At 35.1% G+C, this 22,500-nt stretch overlaps 1 long non-coding RNA gene across 2 annotated transcripts in view; it reads left to right on the plus strand.

Annotated features, from left to right (window-relative positions):
• Window positions 1-22,500, plus strand: part of LOC136853506 (uncharacterized) — a 648,606-nt gene that overhangs the window by 565,691 nt on the left and 60,415 nt on the right. The gene's annotated exons all lie outside the window — the stretch shown is intronic.

Raw genomic sequence — 22,500 nt, forward strand, 5'->3', positions numbered from 1 at the left:
TCTCTCTCTCTCTCTCTCTCTCTCTCTCTCTCTCTCTCTCTCTGTCCCAGAGTGCACCCTCAGACCTTACATTTACCTAGCACATGTGTCTTCTCTCTCTCTCTCTCTCTCTCTCTCTCTCTCTCTCTCTCTCTCTCTCTCTGCCGTAGAGTGCACCCTCGGCTCTTACGTTCAAGTGAAATATCAAGCTTTTTTCTCCGTCTTCTTCCATTTCATTCGTTTAAGAACCTTCGACTCATCCTCAAGGAACTCGGGAGTATATCTATCTCTTCTTTCTGTTTTGAGAAAGAGGAGGTAGATAACCTTGAGAGTAACCAAAAATTACAACACGGGGAGTGTAAGATAAGTGGTTATCACGCCCGGGCGAGTTTTTTCGTTCTCATTCCTCGATCATTATGAAAGTCAATCGATATTTCGGTCGCTATGCGATTGAGTTCGTGCAGGAACATGATAGTGTGAATTTCAGAACGCTCTGTATTCGATAGCTGGCTTTCTGTGTGAAGTATTGGTGTTGTTCGCTTAGTCGTAATGCTGCGTCAAAGTCTTCATTTATTATTATTATTATTGTTATTATTATTATTATTATTATTATTATTATTCAGAAGTTGAATCCCATTCATATGAAAGAAGCCCACAGGGGCCACTGACTTGAAATTCAGGCTTCCAAAGAATATGGTGTTCCTTAGAGATAAGTAACAGAAGGTAAAAGGATATGCGGCAAGATGAGATCCCTTTTGAAAAGAGAAAAAAATTAACAATTTAATAAATAAATAGATAAGAACGTAAGCAGAGTATTAAAATACAAGAAGAATTGTTTTAATGTAGTAATGCACTGCATCTTCGCGTGAACTTTTGAAGTTACACTTCTCTTTTATTGTCCAAGTTGTTTTATTAGGTAATTTGTTATTAACACCATTCAGCCATCGTTGTACAAGTAATTCATTCAGTAAAGTTCGATGTAACTAACATAATCCCGTAGGGGGCTAGTGCCGTCAGTGCACCTCGCGGTGCACTGTAGACATTACTTAAGGTTCTTTGCAGCGTCCCTTCGGACCCTAGCTGCAACCCCCTTTCATTCCTTTTACTGCACCTCCGTTCATATTCTCCTTCTTCCGTCTTACTTTCCACCCTTTCCTTACAACAAGGTTTCCCTTCTGTTACACCTTTCGAACCTTTTTACTGTCAATTTTTGTTTCAGCGCTGAATGACCTCATGGGTCCGACCGCTTGGCCTTCGGCCTAAATTCTATATTCTATTTTATTTTATTTTATTCGATACGGCTAACATAATGTTGGGAAGAACATTCCCAACCGTGTTACGTCGATCACGAGTACCGCCTGAACCCTCATTAACTTTACCGGAGAAGCTCGAACAGGTTATTAATAGCCTTGGGTTGGTCGTGTTCTCGTTAATCTACTGTTAATTATGGTTTTATTCGCCTGAGATCAGTCAGGTTCTTAAGTGTTTAACAATAAATAAAAAAACAGTGTAACACCTGGTAATTAAAGTTCGTGTTCATCTGACTTATGGTCATGTAAGTAGGTACCTTTCAACCCATCAGAATCAGTGAGGTTCTTTTAAATCTGCTCGTAGATAAAATTGAACTTCACGTTATCCTGATTTAAGCTCATTTGGATTCTAACTAACCTAACTTCAGACCATTGAAGTTCTTCACAACCTAATCTGAGTGCATAAAGGTTCTAAAAAACCAATCCGATATCAGTGAAGTTCTCTTAAGACTGTTATACTAATCTAATCACAGATTAACCAAGCATTTTGTAAGTTGATTTAGTTCACAAAGCTTCTTATTGACGTAATCTGAGATCTATTAAGTTTTATTTATATGAGATGAGTATGGCTCTTTTTCCTCTAATATGAGACCGGTTGGTTGGTTGATTGGTTTACATTAAGCCGGCTCTGTGCCAGCTTTGTCCCTTTCCCAAAGGCGGCTTGCAAGTGCGGTAAGGTGTTGAAGATGATACGAGGCCTCGTGTAGACCTCTGAAATCAGCAGTGTTATATTCATTAGCGTCGCTAACCTTATCTGATGTCATAAGATTAAATGGGTTCATTTGAATAAAAAATAAGCATATTTGAATTCACATTAAGGGACGAAAATCAAGAGAAACCGAAAAGCCGCAGGTTTTTTTTTTTTTAATTCAGTTTGAATCCTGACAGTTTATTTGCTTATCATGATTCTGCTTTGATTGACATAAGATCAGATAAGTTCTCATTACCCTAGTATTAAGGTTTGCATTGCCTTTCCTTGAAATGGTGAAATCAAGTGGAATTCTGAGTTTTTTTTCTATTTTTTATTTTTATTTTTATTATTATTTTTTTTTTTTTTTGCTAACCAAACAACTCAAGGCTTAATATATAATATATGGCCTAACTTGAAAAGTGTTTCATTAACGTCACAATTACGAATGTGTTACAGCTATCACAACTAACAAAAAACAAATTTTCTCTTTTTCTGTACTCAAGGCTGTTCGCGACTTAACCAGTAATAAACACGTGAATTCTTTTTAATATAGATAAAAGAAGTCCTTGTGGATTCTTTCTAACTCAGAGAAAATATGCGATTGTCCGTCCCTTGCTGATAAGATTCGTTACTGTAACACTGTGATCGGAACTTGAAAGATCTTTGGAGTATTTGACCAATTGTTTTGGATTTTGTAGAACTTTTTAGACACTTGAGAAGTAGTTTTTACCTTTATGTTGCTTTAAGTCTATCATACGAAATTATATAAAAATATTGTGTATATATATGTAATTATAGATGTATATACTATATATATGAGTGTGTATAAATATATATATATAGATATATATATATATATAACATTATTTGTGTATATGCATATACAATATATATAAAAATATATGTATTGCACATGCATATACATAAATAAAGACAAAATCCACGAAGGAAAGAGATACAATGTAGTGCTGCAAGGCCTTTCGACTTACAGTCCTTTACTTAGCGAGTAAAGGACTACAAGTCGAAAGGCCTTGCAGCACTCCATTGTTTCTCTTTCCCTCGTGGATTTCGTCTTTATTTATATATTTATCAAGTTCCATATTTTCATGATTCAGTTATACACACACATATATATAAATATGTTTATACATATGCATGTATATACAAATATTTTTATTTATTTATTTATTTATTTATCGCCAACAGTTATGATTTTGCAACCGCACCGCAACGGTTCACGAATAACAAGTTGAGATCCTTGGTAACTTTAAAAACAACGAGTAAAAACATTTGGTAAGAAAAACATTTTAATATCAAATTGAAGTACGAATACCAGACAATATTTTTTTTTTCAACAACCGAAATTGTATTAAACGGCAAATGGGCATGAAGCCATGAATATTTAGCATTTAATAGTAAACGCATATGCATATTTTATGCAAATTGATCATTCAGTTCTTATGAATAGTATTAACCTCCGGGAGCGTGTAGGTACAAAGCATTCATCTGATAAGGTCAGGGTACACGGCCTTTGACCACTCATTTCATGCCATTTGATTTCAAAGGCCACTCCACTCAGTTATGTTTTGTGGGTGATATACATTATATATTTGTATGTATTTATATATATATATAATATATATATATATATATATATATATATATATATATATATATATATATATATATATATATATATATATATATATATATATATATTATATACATATGTATATATTTATATAGATAAAATAAATTTATAAATTTATATAAATAAAATATTTCTGTATATATATATATTTATTTATTTATATAAATGAAATCCTTCTATCTATATATATATATATATATATATATATATATATATATATATATATATATATATATATATATATATATATATGTATATATATATATATATATATATATATATATATATATATATATATATGTGAATATTATGTTCATTCACTGGGATATGGAAAAGGTCATTCACTTCATTTTCATACAAATAAACAACTGTCATTTTACAAGTAATCTGGTTTTCCTCTTATTCTCGCGCGTCTTTTAATCCACGTTCATTTATCACTTCCTTCTTCCATTCATACATTTACTTTCCACGTGATATTTACAAAAAAAAAACCTGTGACCTTTAAGTTCTCTTGCTAAACATAATCCCTTTAGCATCAAGGCAGGGTTTGGGTTCTGTTTTACCTGGAATGAAATTTCGTACTTCGTGGCGCCTCTCTCTCTCTCTCTCTCTCTCTCTCTCTCTCTCTCTCTCTCTCTCTCTCTCTCTCTCTCTCTCTCTGGCCCATATGGTATTTCCAGATTTATCCAGCAACAGTTGGAAATGTCTCCCGTTGACCTTTGTGCCCTGCCATTCAAAATGGTATCTAATGCCATTCACCTGGGTCCCTTTCCCCTTATTTGTTGTTTGCAATTATTCATTGACGTTATAACTTGTGTGTGTGTGTATATATATATATATATATATATATATATATATATATATATATATATATATATATATATATATATATATATTGTATATATATGCATATTCAATATGTATATACTGTATATATCTATTCATATATTATATAATATGTATACATACATGTTTACATATATACAGTATATATATATATATATATATATATATATATATATATATATATATATATATATATATATATATACTGTATATATATCTGAATAGGGTTCATGTTCTGAATAATATATATATTATCAGAACATACATATATATGTATGTATGTATGTATGTTTGTGTTTGCAAGTGTATGCCGGTAATATACAAACATTTATCCGTCCTTCTACATAATATGAGCTTTACACGAACACGAAGATTCTGGAATAAAATAAAAACAATAGTAAATAACCCCTCAAAAGAGTAAGGGCAGAGGATAATTCCCTATGTCCTGGCGTGTGAAGCATCCAAGAGGCGACAGTCCTAAGAAGACGAAAGAAAGATGCAAGATAACAGAGAGGATGATGATGAAGTACCCTATTGTACCCTCGTTTCCACGCCGTTATTTCCTGAGATACGGATAAGTGGCAAATTCAAACTTGGTATTTCCTTTTACAGTTAACTGTTTTCGCTCAGATGCGCGCGTTTTTAAACGGAAAGAAACTTGTTTTGTTTTGATTTCATAAGTGTATTTTTGTTGTGCATGGCTGAGATGAGTTGATATTAACTTTTTGTTTACTTGTCCTGTTAGATTTATCAAAAGAAAAAAATATACAAAAATTTCAATTTAATGTCAAATCCCAATTGAAAATGATTCGTTTAGATTTCTTCAGTGTTTTTTTATGCAGTGCTGAGATAAGTTGAAATTAACTTTTTGTTTACTTGTCATGTTAGATTTATCTCTAAGAAAATCAAACTAAGTTTTAATCTAATGCAAAACCCCAATTATCTTGGTTCGTTTAGATTTCTCTAGTGTTTTTTTTTTTTGCAATGCTGAGATAAGTTAAAATTAACTTTTTATTTACTCGTCCTGTCAGATTTATGACAAATAAAATCAAACTGAATTTTAATCTAATGTGAAATCCCAATTGAACTTGATTATTCAGATTTCGTCAGTGATTTTTTTTCTTTTTTGTTATGCAATGCTAAGATAAGTTAAAATTAACTTTTTATTTACTTGTTCTTTTAGATTTACCCAAAAGAAAATCGAGGAACATTTTAGTTTAAAGTAAATCCCAATTTGTTTGCTTCGTGAAATTCCGTTTTGAGTAAAAACATTGAGAAGGATGTTGACAAAATAATTATTTGAGGTTTGAACCTTAACCGAGAAAGTCAAAATAAGTAACTGTAATACCCGAAGTATTCTGAAAAGAAAGTTAATGTCTCTTCAAAATGTTCTAATCAGAAATGTTATTTTTTTTTATTTCTTATTTTTATTTATTTTGTTTCCTTGTACCTACAATCACGTGACCTCATCCACTGAACAATCACCTTGTGTGTCAGCCAATGAGCCAAGAAAGATGGAGTATAAGGGCTATAATTTCTGTAGATTTACGGAAGAGTTAACCCATACACAATTAACGTTATGAGGAAGAACATTTCTTTTTTTTTTTGAAATATGGATTGATAAAGTGTAGGTCATTTTTGCAAAAGGGATGGTATCGTAGATATATTGAAGAAAACACAGAAATATTTCAGTAAGTTGTTTAATTATCAATAACTATTGGTTGTTGTTCCATGTATATCGTATATATATGTGTATATATATATATATATATATATATATATATATATATATATATATATATATATATATATATATATATATATATCTGTATATATATATATTAATATATATATATATATAGTGTGGATTAAACGCGTAAAATCACATGTCGTTTTTTGTTTGTATAATAATAATAATAATAATAATAATAATAATAATAATAATTGTTTAATCAGTATTGATTAAAGGGTAATGGCTATTCCATCCCCATATATATGCATTGAAGATTAAGTGTATAAAATCATATCCCGCCTTATTTATATAATAATAATAATAATAATAATAATAATAATAATAATAATAATAATAATAATTCAGTTAATTGTTTGATCATTATAGATTAAAGGTTAATGGCTGTTCTACCCCCATATTTATGCATTGGAAGATTAAGTGTATATAGTCGTATTCCGCCTTATTTATATAATAATAATAATAATAATAATAATAATAATAATAATAATAATAATAATAACAACAACAACTTTGACGCTGAAAGATACATGTAAAAACCTACCGTTCCGAAACCGTTTGATATAATCCTAATGCATCATTACACGAGCGTAGTAGTGTTTGTGTGTGTGTGCGTGTATGTACACATGTACGTGTGTGCGCTTCGGGTCACTGTACGCTATCGCCTCACAGAGTTAAAAATAAGTTTACAATGGACAGCTGCTGTAAATCCAGCGCAGCTGTTCCCCTTGTTCTGGTCCTGCGAAAAAGAAGCAGCGGTATGTTGCAAAGGCAGCCCAAGAGAGAGAGAGAGAGAGAGAGAGAGAGAGAGAGAGAGAGAGAGAGAGAGAGCTGCGTACCCAAGGAACACCGCTGCCGCTGGCCTCTTCCTCCACCCCTCCCCTCCCTTTCCCCCACCACCCCTCACGGCCTGCCTCACCCTCCTACCTCCTCCATTAAATCAAGATTGGTATGGTCTGTTTTTAATCTCTCTCTCTCTCTCTCTCTCTCTCTCTCTCTCTCTCTCTCTCTCTCTCTCTCTCTCTCTCTCTCTCTTCGATTCGTGAAAACAGACTCTTAAATGTTCAAATGCAATTAAGGATTTAAGTGGCTGCTGGGCAGTGCTACCACAGGCAATTTATTGAGGCTTAATTATATCTCTTTAGCAAAGGTTAATCGACCCTCATCATTAATCCTGCCAAACCTTTCCCACTGAGTTTGATCGTAAGATTATATTTATCGTTTTATATTTATATTTATATATATATATATATATATATATATATATATATATATATATATATATATATATATATATATATATACACACATATATATATATATATATATTTATATATAGTTTTATATATATTTATATATATATATCAAATTTATATATAGTTTTTATATTTATATATATATGATAAAAATATATATATATATATATATATATATATATATATATATATATTTATATAAATTAATGTATGTATGTATTTCCACATCACGTTTTCTACTGTGACAGCTTGCAAGCTATTGACAGGTCTGACACCCTTAGTTTTTGGGTAGCTTCGTATTATCAACTTGACACTAAGTTAAGGTATAATGGCTTTTGTGATTATCGCTTTTTTTGCAGACTCTCAAGATTATCTCCTTTACTCTCACTTGCTTTGAGCACGGAAATGGTCTAATTTGATTATTGAATTCCCTGACTGATAGATGTAATTTTGGAATCATTTGCCCATGTGCATTTAATGATATTAATAATAATGAGTATGAGTTACATTTGCCATTGTTAGGGGCAGTCTTTATGTATCAAAGGCCTTCTCTTAGAGAAAGGTATCTACTATGCTGCGTGATTTGTCGGAGTGCATCTTAATAATAATAATAATAATAATAATAATAATAATAATAATAATAATAATAATAATAATAAGACTCTCATTTCTACAAAAATTCATTAACGTGGAATGTCAAGTACCGTAGATCTATCATTTTTTAATTGGCTCTCTATGTGTGCGCGACGGTTTTACGAAGATGCAACGGTACATGGTTTCAGGCTTTATTCAAACTTGGAAGAATGATGACATGGTTGCTTTCTTGGTTTTGTCTGAAGCCACATTTCAGTGAGAAACTTCTTTTTTGTATTTATAATAAAAATTATTATTTTTTCACACTACAACCTATCTAGGTTGGTGTCCCTTTGATTCTGAATCCGGGGTACAATTTCCCTCCTTAGGACCTGACCACCACTATCCTGTTTTCTTAGGGTATTCGAAAATTGTGCCTCCAATCCTCTGGAGATTCCTCCTGAGGTCGTCTGGGATTACTGCTGGTGCCCCTTGGATGATGGGTGTTACTTTCACATCAACTTGCCATAGTCTGTTTATTTTCATCTTTAAATCTTAATGCTTTTCTGTCTTTTCTCTTCCTTGGTCCTAATTCTTTTGCCCTATATGGTATGCCTGCATCAATTAGAGATACATTTTTGGGTAGCCTTTTTTTACTAGGATTAGGTCTGGTCTACCAGCCTGTATCACATCATAGTCCCAGAGTACATGGCTAATCCTACATCAAAGTCCCAAAAAGTTAAGTATATCTTAGTTTATATCTTAGTTTAACCAGACCACTGAGCTAATTAACAGCTCTCCTAGGGCTGGCCCGAAGGATTAGATTCATTTTACGTGGCTAACAACCAATTGGTTACCTAGCAACGGGACCTACAGCTTATTGTGGAATCCGAACCACATTATGACGAGATATGAATTTCTATCACCAGAAATAAATTCCTCAAATTCTTCATTGGCCGGTCGGAGAGTCGAACGCTGGGCCAACAGCGTGCTAGGCGAGAGCTCTTCCCACCCCTCCAATGAAGAACTATCAGAGTACATTCATTTCGTTTTCGGGCACTTTTTCGGGTATGTAGTTGTACTACTTATATGTATATGGTAGACTCTTTTATTTGCAGATCATCCAGTGCAAAGTCTTGGCGACTATGTCTATGCTTTCTTTTGTATTCATTTTGAGCTAATGCTACTAGGCCCACACTTTCACGTGATGTGGTTGGTGGTCACCATGTTGTGTTTGAATTTTTAGCACATAGGTTATTTTGATATTTGCTCCTTTGTTTTTATTTTCCAAACATCAACATGCTTACAGTCTTCCTCTTGAGCTCTCCCCTAGTCAGCCATTACCAACTGCCATCTCAAGGTACCTCCCGACTCTGCATCTGGTACCGGCCGTGCATTTATTTGTTTCTCGTTCCTCCTTTCTTTGTTTGGTGATCCTCTCCTTATGCTTTTGAGGCTGTTCGTCGACAGAGATGTGCTTTTCATTTGAAGGTGCTATCAACCACTCATCTTTATTGTGCTTAAGGACTGCTCAAGTGTTCTTTCCTCAATGTTGATATAGTCCTTCATGCTTTCCATTCTTCTTCTTCCTTTTCTTTTTGGTAGGCATAGCCTCGCCACTCTTGCTCATAGAGAAGATTCTTTTTCGGTCGTCCTCAGGCTCTTCAACTGCTGACATAAAAAGTTTACCTGTCCTTGCGTGAAATCCAATGGTACTCGAACATACCATAGTGAAAATGGTTCTTATTATAATAAACTCTGCGGTCTTCTTTCTCCCTGTATCAACTCAAATGTGCACCACCCCGAGAATAGAAATAAAGGCCTAAGTTAAGTATATCTTAGTTTTACCAGACCACTGAGCTGATTAACAGCTTTCCTAGGGCTGGCCCGAAGGATTAAACTTATTTTACGTGGCTAAGAACCAATTGGTTACTTAGCAACGGGACCTACAGCTTATTGTGGAATCCGAACCACATTATAGCGAGAAATGCATTTCTGTCACCAGAAATAAATTCCTCTAATTCTTCATTAACCGGCGGGAGACTCGAACTCGGGCCTAGCGAGAGCTAGCTCACAACTCTAACGACTCGTCCAACGAGGAACTAATACCTAAAAGTCTTTAAGGTTCTTGCTTGAATAAGCAAGGCTTACTCAGCTTTAATTCAGAAATTAAGGATCATCTGATCCATTTAACTCTTAGAAACTCTAATAAGATAGAATTAAAAAAAAAAAAATTAGCTAAGGTCCTAAAGCTAACCCTAAAGTATTCCCAGTGATCGCAACCGAGGAACAGACGTGAGCGATTTGTCAAAGTGATTTCAGTAGTGGAAGATCGCTAAAAACATAAATAAGTAATTAAGATAAAAGAGTATATTTCACGAGGAATGGCGGGAGAGATCATGTTTATATGACGCAAAGAAAAAACTTATCATCTGTTATGACGTGCCAGAGGCGAGATATCCAAGGTTATTTTGAGAGATAAAACTGAAAGCGACTGTAGTCTATTAGTACATGCTTACAGTACACCAAAGGTCGTCGGGTACTATAAAGTAGTAACCTGTTGTTTACCAGAAGAATTTTACCACATGGTTACAGTCACACTTCATGAACTGAGAGATGAAGCTCTTTTTTTTAAGAACCAGGTGAACCATATTCCACGGTTTACTCGATAAACAATTTTTCGAGTTCTTATAGAAGAATTGTACTCGCGATTTGTAAAGAGATTTAAGTCAGCGTTATCCTAAAGTATCATATCTCACGGCTCACTTCAGGATCATTTCTCGTGGTCTACCAGAACATAATTAGTGATTTAACAATAAAACGGTAAGAAAAGTTTCGTAAAATACACCACATGACTCACATTGTAACGTTTACCCTGTGACTTTTACCTCACGATTCGTGATTCACCATATGAGTCATACCAAACGTACCACTTGGAGCATCAGATTTTATTGTCGAAGGAATATCATCTTACGTCCCTCTTGGAGAAACGTGACTCAAGTCAGCAAGCAGAATATGGACGTTTCCCCTCTTTCTTCTAGAACGATAAAGAAGAGGTTATGTATATTTATTGAAGACATATTTCTTAACAATAATAATAACTTTCACATGGTGTATCGGAATAATCAAGTGTTAAGATTTGCAAGAGGAATCGTGTTACAAGGGAGTCTAACAAAAGAATCAAATTTCACCACAGCCTTAAGATTATAACGTTACAGCTTGCCAGAGGAATTGTATCTGAAGGTATCCTGAAGATACGGTGAATGACTATCTTTTAGAATTGCCGGAAGAATTGTATCTCCAGGTGTACTGAAAATACTTTTATTGACTGCGCTTTAGAAAATTCATACGTCGCAGTTTGCAAGAGTAGGCAAGTTTTCATGGCCTAGACAGACAGTGTTTTCCAAGGAATTGGTTATTTTATTTTAATTTTTTGCAGCCATTGAATACGTTACTATTTTGTGATATTTCCTCGCGCAGATTAATTTGTTTGTTCTAGAAAAATTCCGGTGATTGTTTTATATTTAAGAATGTGTGTTTCTGTGCAGAATGCACAATGGAGTCGCTTATTTTTATTGGCAGTGAATATTGCAGGTGTTCTTTTTAGTTAATCTGCGTGGCTGTCCTTTGATGTTCAGCACAATTGTTACACTATTACGTGAATAATCTTTTTAACCGATGTTCTTTGACAACTAATTGATTGATTACAATCCGCCTGTTCTTCTGTTTATGCAATGCAGAAGAAAATCACAAAGTCATATGGTTTCATAAGATTGACTAAAATGATTAACATTAAAACATATGAAAGACAAACTAAAGGTATCCTTACTTGGTGGTCAGCTCGATGTATTAGCTTAGGAAGAACTGCCAAATGAACCTGCAGGCTCAGTAGCGAATTATCATTTCTACCAGAATCTGTCTCTTGTGGCTAATTTAACCACAGCTGGGCCATTGGCTCTGAATGCCAAATTTTTCCACAGGTCAGATTTTGACAGAGAATCAAACCATCACAAGGACAGTAAAATTGGCATGAAATTATAACCATACCTCTTTGGGTTTTCTTTTATCTACACAGTTCTTCATTGGAGGGGTGGGTAGAGCTCTCGGCTAGCACGCTGTTGGTCCAGCGTTCGACTCTCCGACCAGCCAATGAAGAATTAGAGGAATTTACTTCTGGTGATAGAAATTCATTTCTCGTTAATGTGGTTCGGATTCCACAATAACCTGTAGGTCCCGTTGCTAGGTAACCAGTCGGTTCTTAGCCACGTAAAATAAATCTTATCCTTCGGGCCAGCCTTAGGAGAGCTGTTAATCAGCTTAGTGGTCTGGTTAAACTAAGATATACATAGCATAATTTTATCTACATGCCAAAGTAGTGTCTTTGACATTAGACATATTGAGACTCACAAGAATACACTTCTGTGCAGTTTCATACCACCTGCAGTATAGCAGAATCATGAAACAGCTTTTTGTGACCAGTAAATTATCATTTATACGTTAAGAATATTACCTTAAGAATATTTAGTGAATCAAAGTTATTGAAAATATATATATCCATTCTAGTATTACAATTGCACATCTGAAAGGGTTTATCTGTGAGATTTCACAAAAATATTATGTAAAGTCCCAGTGAAACATTCCATTTTGCAGGAATTAGCGAATTTAAAACATCATGTGCCATGGGGTAAAAATATGCTAAGTCGAATCGACTGTATCAGATAGAGATTTTAACGTTGGATTCAAATCATTGCTCTCTCTCTCTCTCTCTCTCTCTCTCTCTCTCTCTCTCTCTCTCTCTCTCTCTCTCTCTCTCTTATATTTTACATTTAAATGATTTTTAAATGCTCTTGCTGTATTAAACAGAAGCAATAATTACACCCTAGCCGACGAGAGCAACGTAATTGACAGCTCCTCTGACCTTACTGAAGTCAGATCAAGAGAAGAAATGGTAAAATAAGTGAACAAAACAAAGAAAAATTTGGTGTATTTAGTGAAGGCTGGAACAAACAAAAACAGAACGCAAACTTTGCCAAAAAAAAAAAATTGTATTTTTGGGAAACGCATTTTGTTTGACTTTCATGGTCAAATGTCCGGTTAGTGCACTGGCTTATGCATCAGCTCTGAAAGCTACCATTCTGGCCTTCCTCAAGGGACGCCTTTCTGTCATTCGCGCATATTAGGTCCCGGGCTTAAGAACTGCCATTTGCCTTCAGCTCCACGGCTTGGCAAAGGCTTACACATTAGTTCCTGAGCTTAAGTGATTAACTGAAGTGGCTTTTAAGTCTTTATTCCTGCTCTCCAACGCTTCTCCAGCAGTTCTTGTCTGGCGGAGAAAGAGTCGTAAAATTTTGATGATTATTGATGTTGTAGCGAAGTGGAGGAACTTCTAGGAAGAAGTCCTTCGGGACCTTGCACCGCTCTTTTTTTCTCTCTCTCTTATTTTCGATTAGAATAGGAGCAAATTCGGCGAAAAAAGGGGCCAAAATTGGATTTTTTGTGCTGCTTTCAAGGCGAAATTGTCAAAAAAGCTCAAAATTTGCTGATTTTGACATATTTCTTTTGATGTAAGTCGATATCCAGCGCGAATTGATGTAGACTAATTTGCAGTCCATACTCATCAGTATTATAATTATTAAAGTTTTCAAAGACTCTCTCTCTCTCTCTCTCTCTCTCTCTCTCTCTCTCTCTCTCTCTCTCTCTCTCTCTCTCTCTCTCTCTCTCTCTCTTCTACACACACAAACAACAATTACGAGAAATGTGTGAATTGCAGATAGCTCTCCCATTGTATAAACGAAGGGCAAACTGATTAACAATGAAAAGTATGGAAGCAGCCTTTAATGTAACACTTAATTATTTTCTGACATATGATTACGGCGTTTCTTTCCGTTCAACGTGATTACTCTGAATGTAATATATTGTAACAAATGGCTTCACTTAAAAATCAGAATTCCTGGAAGGACAGATAACAATACACTGACTATTTTTCACGTTAGCTGGAACGTGATCATGAAGGTGTAAAGGCCACCTCGCGCAGTAAATTTCATCGAATAAGGGACAGTGTCTTTTATATTGATAGTCGAGTTTGATGGTTGAGGGTATGTCATTTTTCGAGGCAGTGTTATTGATGTAAACAGGATTCGCAGTGTTGAATCTGTTCAAGATCCGAAAGTCGGGTATTTGGTGAAATTTGGGGAATCACGCGAAAGTGGTTTTTTTATTCCTAACGATTTGTTAAGCAGAATTATGTGGGATGCCATAATGCATTAAGATTTGATGTCTGTCAAAAGCATCTTGAAGGTGAGGTGGGTAGTCATAATTACGCAGGCTACAGAGGCAGAGGCTACTCGAAATTAGGAAAGGAACAGATAAACAAGAGCGTTCGGAGACCACAAACCGACGCCATGACTGAGAAATTCATCCTCCAAAAACGCCTTTCATCCCCAAAGTTACATTCCTATCTCACCTTAAATATAATCACTTCTTGTCAGTCATGAAGCCTACTTTTTAGTAAATTCCAAATAGTTCTGCGAAGTTTACAAACAAAGAGACAAACCCGCAAACAGACAGACTGAACCAATAGAATAACCATTTTGCTCTAGGTAAAGAATAAATAGAAACATCTTTTTTTAGCTGATATGTAAGACTTTTTCAGCTGATAGATAGCTGATAGATAAACTTTTTTTTGATAGGTAAGACCTCAGTTGATAGGTAAGACTTTTTTTTTAGGTAAGACTTTTTTTCTCAGCTGAGCTGATAGGTGATAGGTAAGACTTTTTTTCTCAGCTGATAGGTAAGACTTTTTTTCTCAGCTGATAGATAAGACTTTGTTTATAGGTAAGACTTTTTTTCTCAGCTGATAGGTAAGACTTTTTTTCTCAGCTCATAGGTAAGACTTTTTTTCTCAGCTCATAGGTAAGACTTTTTTTCTCAGCTCATAGGTAAGACTTTTTTCTCAGCTGATAGGTAAGACTTTTTTTCTCAGCTGATAGGTAAGACTTTTTCTCTCAGCTGATAGGTAAGATGGGTGAAAGAAGAATGATGACAATTAGCTAGCTAACCATGGTAGGGAATAGTTTAGAAAGTTAAGTATTAGTTAGAGTAATGTAAAGTGTGGTTTAGCCAAAATTTTATTTAGATAAAGGTACAATTTTTCTTACTCTGGCCTTAATGTTAACATATTAACATAGTGATTTTGCACTATATTAACATAGTGAATTGTACAGATTTCATTTTTAAAAATTGATTTCTTATTAGTATAATTCTGTTTAGGTAAAGTTGCAATTTTTCTTATTTGAACCTTAATATTAACTGTTGTAATAATGATTTTGCAATATATTTACGTTGTAAATTCTGCAAATTACGTTTTTCACAAGACATTTCTTAATAGTATAATGTTTGAGGTTCATCGCGATGAACATACGAAGATACTCTTCTCCACCATCTGTGTTGTTTGGGTAGAAACATAAATACTTAAAAGTAAACAGTCGGCTGCGCACAAATCAAAAGATATCAGCTGATTACTGGCTATTTACTTGCGAGTGGTTTAATGCCGCAGTTCACCGGCTTTTGGTGGTTTTGAAAGGTGTCGGCTGCAAAAGGGAGATATTTTTGCATCTATATTTCTGACATGTCAGTTTTAACAATGTATTACAAACTAGGCCAGTTAATACAAAAACAAGACTCGTTCAGTATGATAATATGTCGTTGTACAGTTAATGTGACGTTCATTTTGCCTTTATGCCGCGGAGACCAGAAATTCGTAATCTATTTACAAGAAAAATAAGATTATTATTATTATTATTATTATTATTATTATTATTATTATTATTATTATTATTATTATTATTCTTGTAAATAGATTACGAATTTCTGGTCTCAATATGAAAACGGGTTTATCTTCCTAATAATAATAATAATAATAATAATAATAATAATAATAATAATAATAATAATATTATTATTATTATTATTATTATTATTATTATTATTATTATTATTATTATTATTATTATTCAGAAAATTAACCCCTGGTGTTCATTTGAAAGAAGTAACAAGACAATAAGAAATACAGAACGAAGAGATCAGCTATTGGAAAAAAAAAAGACATTAATAATTAAATAGACAGAAATATAAATTAATCAGTAAAATACAAGATGAATTGTTTTAGGGTGGTTATGCATCGCATCTTCGCTTGAACTTTCGAGGTTCTAATTGCTCGGCATCTTCAGGGAGACTGTTCCACATTCCAACGGCGTGACGAGTAAAAGGACCTCCGGAACTGCAGAAGAAGAAGAAGAAGAAGTTAAGTGTACCTTAGTTTAACCAGACCACTGAGCTGATTAACAGCTCTCCTAGAGAGGGCTGGCCGGAAGGATTAGACTTGTTTTACGTGGCTAAGAACCAGTTGGTTACCTAGCAACGGGACCTACAGCTTATTGTGGAATCCGAACCACATTATGACGAGAAATGAATTTTTATCACCAGAAATAAATTCCTCTAATTCTTCATTGGCCAGTCGGAGAATCGAACGCGGGAGCAGCGGAGTGCTAGCCGAGAGCGATACCAACCCGGCCAGTGAGGAACTAGAAGAAGAAGGAGAAGGAGGAGGAGGAGGAGGGAGGAGGAGGAGACATGAATAAAAACAAGGAGGAAGGCGTAGACAGTTTGCAATAGAGACGTATTCATGCATCATGACACGCCTATTCTCAAACTAGGAAAGATTGTAAACAAAGAATTTAAGAAACGTTCAAGAAAAGAGGCTTTCACGCTGTCGGCTTCGAGCGAATGAATGATGGATGATACCGGATCGTTGTCGGGGTCTCGATTTTGTACCTTTAGCAAGAATTCCACCCGCCAATACGACCGCCCTTCCAGGGGTGACTCCTTCTCCATATTAGCCAGGCGCCCCGATGACATGGAACTCACTACCACTGTCGAGGCTCTGCACACAAAGTCATAATTTCATCACGAAAAGCTTTCACCCTGTGGAGTGAACTGTCACTGTTTTTATTTTAATTCTCATTTGACATTGGCTTATAAATTAAGGATCTTTGTTCAGATTGAATGGCTAGAATCATTATATTTAGATTGTATATTTGTATGTATGAATTTTAATAAAGATTGGGTTTTACAGTACTAAAACTAGTTTCTCCATTATATATATATATATATATATATATATATATATATATATATATATATATATATATACATACATATATATATATATATATATATATATATATATATATATATTTATATATATTTATACTGTATATATACATACATACATATATATATATATATATATATATATATAGATATATATATATATATATATATATATATATATATATTATTGACGGCATGGTATCAAAAGATGGCCCCGTAATGGGGTAGTACCGTCAGTGCACCTCACGTGGTGCGCTGTAGGCATTACTTAATGTTCTTTGCAGCGTCCCTTCGGCCCCTAGCTGCGACTTCTTTCATTCCTTTTACTGTACCTCCGTTCATATTTTCTCTCTTCCATCTTACTTCCCATCGTCTCCTAACAATTTATTCGTAGTGCAACTGCGAGGTTTTCCTCCCGTTACACATTTCAGACCTTCTTGCTATCAATTTCCGTGCCAGCGCTGAATAACCTCATAGGTCCCAGCGCTTGGCCTTTGACCTACATTCTATATTCTGTCTGTCTATCAAAAGATGCAGAGTACTAATTGAGAAATAATTTTTACCTGTTTCTGTACAGCAACCTTAGCGCTAAAAAAAAAAAAAAAACTCGAAAGAGTATACTCAAGATCTAATATCAAAATCTGCCACTAAACATACATACATACATACATACATACATACATACATACAGTATATATATAAGAGAGAAAGAGAGAGCGAGAGATCTATCCTTAGAACTTGCGTGTGTCTTTGTCTTTGTTTGTGTGTATTATGTTTACGTGCATAATGCACTCTTAACAAATAGGCTACCATTTTACAAGGATACCAAGCAAATTGGAAATTTCATATCCAAAGCAAAATGATGATAACAGCCAAAAACAAACCACTCTAATAAACTCAAACAGTCATCGTAACTGCTGTACGTTACAACACTTTCATTCGGTAATTCGTAAGCTCCGGTCAGTAACATTGGAACTCCCTTCAGTCTCTCGTGCCGAACAAGCAACCCGTACGTGTTTCCGACGCGAATACATCATTTCTGTTGAATCACACGGATGCACGTGATTCATTCATTAACCGCAATTATTCCGCCAATTGCTAAGATGTCATAAGCTGTGACGTTGACATTCTGCTATCTCGTATTGCTTCACCGTACCCGTGACAGCTGTAAGAGAGTTGGTGAATAGTGTTTCTACTGTGGAGAGATGCCAAGTACCTTTTGTTTCTACTGTGAAGATATGCCAGGTACCTTTTTTTATTAGAACAGATTCGGTGTTGACGGGCCTTTGAAACTACCCTGTTTTTCCTATGGTAAGATCGTAACTCCTACTCATTTTGTAGCCTGTCGAGTTGTTTATTAATTTTTTGCTTTTTAACGAAGTAAATCATTTATACGAAATCAGAGAACCGCTTTTCTGTTTAAATTTTTCTGTGATGCAAAGGGCCTTTGTGAAATTCTGCCACTCACGTATTTCCTGTGCTTCAACTTCCACAAATCTCCACTCATCTTCAGCCTCCCTTCTCATAGTTCTCATCCAGGTACGTCTGCGTCTTCAAACTCTTCTGGCGTCCACAGGAGCCCAGCTGAAACTATCACGTACTGCTCTTCCAGAGGCTGCGCGACTAACCAACAACACCGACTTCTTAAGAAATGGGTGATGTCAAACATTTTTAGTCATATACAAAACAAATTTACTAGAATGACCCAGACGCATGTGCATGTCTCAGAAAAAGAGCGCCAAAAACATGCGCTCTGTAAATCAAGACTTCCCTGAAAATAGACTAAACTTGGTTCTGCTCTGAAAGGAATAATGGTGTCTCTATACTAACCTTCCCAAGTAAAGACTGACTTGCTCTTGAATGCGTATATAACTTCAAGGAACAGAAAGGAATCTAGTCAGACGGTGACGGTTTGGCCATTAGAATTTTGAAAAGGTGGATACTTTTATTAGAGCATTTACGGACTTGTGAAAATTTCGACCAGCGAATCATGAGCTTGGTAACAATATGATCAGCAGGCTTTCAAACATGCTGAGATTTCGGTTTTTGCAGAGTTCTGTGCAGTCCGGCACTGCTGTCAGCTTTTATTCGTCTGGCAGGTTATGTTCTTCAGGCTGTATCCAGGTTGTCACATGTATTGTGACTGAATAATAACTAGAAAAAAGGCAGGTCAGTCAGACTTCAGTTAAATGAGCTTGTCAGGATTATACCATTTCGTACACATTGTTTAACAACCGAAATTCGACTGCCAGTCTCTTCGCTTACGATTGCTGGTCATTTACTTTCAAGCATCAAACTTGAGAGAGAATGAGAATGAGTTTATTATTTATTGCGGAGCGACCAGCAAAGAAGTCCCTTTAGTTAAAGATCGATGTCTCAAAATGATTCAATTCTTTCGTTTCATTTTTTCTTTGCAGAAGGATTTTCGTTTTTTTTTTTTTTTTTTTAGTTTTCTGTAAAAGAAAACTGTTGTGCCGTCTTTGTCTGTCCGTCCGCACTTTTTTCTGCCCGCACTTTTTCTGTCTGCCCTCAGATCTTAAAAACTACTGAGGCTAGAGGGCTGCAAATTGGTATGTTGATCATCCACCCTCCAGTCATCAAACATACCAAATTGCAGCCCTCTAGCCCTGGTAATTTTTAGTTTGTTTAAGGTTAAATTTAGCCATAATCGTGCTTCTGGCAGCGATGTAGGATAGGCCGCCACCGGGCCGTGGTTATAGTTTCACCGAAAGACAGATCTGTTTTCGGTGGCCTTGATTATACGCTGTAACGGTTGTACAGAGAACTCGATTGCTCCGCAGAAACTTCGGGGCATTTGTTACTTGTTTGTTATATGCCGTTTACTATTTAAAAAAAAAAGGAGTGGCGAATTATGGTTCAGCTTACTTAGCCTGTGGTTGCCTTTGCTGCTATCGCGGTTATTCAATAAAAACAGTAATTATAGCAGTAGCTCCAAAAGTGGCACCCGCATAAAAAATTAATTATCTTCAATACGATTATCACCAGTCGCAGTCTCGTAATCATCCAATTTCGGCATTTGAAAACGTACACCCTGACTGACGTGGATTTCGTTTCCAAGTCTAATTAGGCAGGTAAGTGGGAGTACATTTCAGTTTTAACTGTCGAATTTGACAGCATCGCTTAGATGATTAAGAGTTTTTTTTTTTTGTTTAATGTCTGATTTATATACTGTGTGTAAGATGAGTGCCGAGCGTGTGTTCAGTTTTTAATCGTAGGGGTGTAGTGTCATCCGTGCACCTCACTCGGTACACTGTAGGCATTACTTAAGGTTCTTTGCGGCGTCCCTTCGGTCCCTAGCTGCAACTCCTTTCATTTCTTTTACTGTACTTCTGTTCATATTCTCTTTCTTCCATCTTACCCCCCCCCCCCCGCCCTCCTCCCCTAACAATTGTTTCATATTGCAACTGCGAAGTTTTTCTCCAGTTACACCTTTAAAACTTCCATTACTCCCAATTTCCCTTTCAGCTCTGAATGACCTCAGAGCTCCCAGCGTTTGCCTTTGTCATAAATTTTATATTCCAGTTACTGTTCATTTATGTTTTACCTAAATGTGGTTTGAACTCAAGCTGAATGGAGGATTACCTTATCACGGTACTAAAATCTTAATTGGCATGTACCATCGTCCTGTGGTGCAGAATTCTCCCGGAACATATGGTACCTAATGGGAGTCTGATTATGAGCTGCTGTTTTCCGAAATTAGAGGAAAGATGATGGAGAAATCCACTGTTATTATTTGAGTTTTTGGAATCTTCGTTGGCGTAGTGAACTGAACTCTGAAATCAGCATCATCCAAAGGCTAGATATTGATGTATATGCTTCGACCTGATCCTTCATTTGAATATTCCGTGCTTTCATAATATTCTCTCTGATCATCGCCACTTTCTAGCGAATGCAGAAAAACGTTTTTCTTTGGAAATACGAAGTCAAAAAGTATATGTTAGTCCAGATAAGCTTGATAAATATCTTTGCAAAATCTTGGAAACTTATGCAGTTTTCATTTGCATTTCATTAATGTTGCAGTGATATTTCCCTGTGCGCATAAAATTATCTTGTCTTTTGCATTTTTTTGAGTACCAAGAATAGAAATTGTAGAACTTTATCGGATAAGCTCGATATCAAGCTTTGCAAAATCTTGACTTGTGCAATTTTCATTAGCATTTCATTAATGCTGCACTGTTATTCCTCTGCGTGCATAAAATCATCTTGTCTTTTGCATTGTTCTGACTACCAAAAATAGAAATTGTAAAACTTTATCAGATTAGATAGTTTTGTTCATGAATTTTCTTGTCAGTCAGTTTAGGTCTGTATCTCTCATCGTTATCCACGAATAGGTTGTCTTTTTACTCTTTAATTAATCACTTTATACAAGTTTAATGAATCACTTTATACATAAGTATTAAAAAATGTAAAAACCGCTTATATGCACCTTTAAACCACCGGCCATGAAGTCGTATAACACACTACAGAGAGCTTAAAAATACTTTTGCCTTTATTTTCATAAAAACCAATAGATGAACATGAATTTTAGACATTTAATGAAAGTTTAACTGAGAGAGAGAGAGAGAGAGAGAGAGAGAGAGAGAGAGAGAGAGGCAAATAATTGTGTAACTACATCCAAGCACAGGGGTGAAACTGACGACTCTTATAAAGGTAGAATGAGATGTAATCGACTTATACCTAAGATGCTCGTATAATTACACGGGATTCGTCACCGTTTAAGTTGTTGACGACGTAGAGTTTTTTTTTTTTTTTTTTTAGGCAATTCGAGGAATCAGGAAAAATATCTTTTACGTTGACTTCACGCTTCGGGTATCGGGAAAGTTGGCAGTACCCAAGAATTCTATGCAGTGAAGTGTGGGTTACATTACGTCGCATTGGTAGTCATTGGCTATAATAATATAATTCTCCTTTTTCGTTTATGTATTTATTTTATTTAGTTATTTACTTTTTTATGTTGATTCGACAAGAAGATTAACGACCTATGCGTGCAAAAATAACTTTGCAGTGGACATTGGGTGCCATCCTTCTTTTGTTTAGGATTCTCATTCAGGATTGATAACATAGGAGGATGAGCTAAACTCTAAAAATTTTAAATGAACGGCTGTAGTCATTTAACAAATATTTACTCAACAAATTTTGTAGAAATCTGTAGAGAGCACGAATTACCATTGCGAAAAAAAGGCGCATCGAAGCAACTCCTGAACTTGTTTTCAAACTGCCACTCAGTGTTATGTTTTACAGTATGCCCCACG

The sequence above is a fragment of the Macrobrachium rosenbergii genome, chromosome 27, assembly GCF_040412425.1.
Source record: "Macrobrachium rosenbergii isolate ZJJX-2024 chromosome 27, ASM4041242v1, whole genome shotgun sequence".
In the NCBI taxonomy this organism is placed as follows: Eukaryota; Metazoa; Arthropoda; class Malacostraca; order Decapoda; family Palaemonidae; genus Macrobrachium; species Macrobrachium rosenbergii.